Raw genomic sequence first — 1915 nt, 5'->3', positions numbered from 1 at the left:
AAATATTTTTTAATTATTTAAATTTAAATATTTTTCCTTAAAATTTATGCATGTAATTCCGTAAAATTTACGCATGTAATATATTCAAAATATATATATTTCAAATAATTATATAATAATAAATTCATGACTCGCACGGATAAAAATTAATTAAATAACTAAATTTATTATCCAATCTAAAAATAAAATAAAACATTAAAACCTCAAAAATCATATACAATTTTATATAATTGTTCTACTACTTCACTTTTTAATATTTAACAGATGCTTTTATCATCATTTGTTGGTCCTTGACTGAGGCTGTTATGATTCGAATTTGAATTTGCATAATTAATATTGTCAAGATTTACTTCTTTCATGGAGTTTACGAAGTATGAATCATGTCGATTTCACTTATAGTAAAGTTATGAAATACAACATGCTAGTGGGTCAACTTTTTTTTTTATACTATACTAAAGTGATGTTACTATGGGAAATATTTTTTTTTAGAACAAAAAATATATTCTCAATCACATTTCAAAGTCTTGAATGACTCAAATTAAAGAGTTCGTGAACTATCTATGTGCTTGTGTGTAGCAATTATCTCAAATAGTATCATGTCCAACATAGTGCAATAAAACTTTTTCTATTTACAAAATTAGCATACCTTATAATATGTGAGTTCACAGTCTAAATAATATGTAACTTTAATTATTAAAATTTATATAAATTTAATTTGAAGAAAACTTAGTTATATCCCTTTTTATAAGTAAATTAAATAAAAATAACATAAATTTTATAATATATAAACTTTATAAAATATTTATAAATTATCCAAAACTTTCATAATATTTTTTAAATATATAAATTTTTGCCATAATTTCAAAAGATTATTTTTTAGTTATAATAAGTTATAAAAATAACTATAACATTTTTTATGATTGAGTATATTTATAATATATAGCATGTACACGTAAATAATTATGTTCATACTTTATTTTTTTATAAATATATTTTATATTTTTATAATATATAAAATATTTTTATAATAAAATTTTTATCATAATTTTAGAATATTTTTAGGATTTAAATAATTTATCAATATATGCCCACATAAGCTGTTACTCGATGAATTCGAAAGATTTGGCTTCTATTTAAATATTTTAAAAGATTTGTTTCTTGTTTAAGTAAGACCTAAAATATTAGACCTAAGTAATGTTTTCAGCCATCTCCCTATCATATATTCCATTTGGGCCTTAATTTTTAGAAATTAATTTTCTTTTAATCTATGGTGCTGTGTTAAAAGTTAAAGTATTTTATTCATTTAATAAAAAAATAAATTTTATATATAAGATTAAAAAGTAAACTAATTATTTTCATTAGGATTTTCACTTCTAACTACAAGGATATTAATGGTACTTTCACCTATCTGTTATATTATTATTTTAATTTCGTTTATTTAAAAATTGAAATTGATATAGCAAAAAGAAATTAAAAAAATTGTACGTTTACTTATAAATCATAATTTTAATCAGAAAATCTTTTTTAATAATTTATTATTATATTTGTGGGTAAAATACAAATTTTTTAACCTCAAAAGTGCTTAATCGAAAAAAATAAAATAAGAAAAAAAGGGAAGGCCTAAGCAATTATGATCCTTAGTTTTTTTGACTGAGCAATCAAAAGGAAGGCCTAATGCGCTAATTACTTGCCAAATGCACCTTCTCTTTCGCGCCATTTTCGCGCTCTTTTCATTTCTCTTTTGCTCTCTCGTCTTCTTTGATTCTCTCTTTCTCATTTCGATTTTATTTATCGTTCTTACTTTGAAATCGATACATTCAACGGGAAACTTAAGAATTTGAACCGCACTGATCCATTTGAGGTAACTTCATCAGTTACTTTCTCCATTACAGGTATGTTAGAATTATTCAAATCA

The sequence above is a fragment of the Gossypium hirsutum genome, chromosome D08 (assembly GCF_007990345.1).
Source record: "Gossypium hirsutum isolate 1008001.06 chromosome D08, Gossypium_hirsutum_v2.1, whole genome shotgun sequence".
Lineage (NCBI taxonomy): Eukaryota > Viridiplantae > Streptophyta > Magnoliopsida > Malvales > Malvaceae > Gossypium > Gossypium hirsutum.
This window is presented reverse-complemented; position numbering follows the sequence as displayed.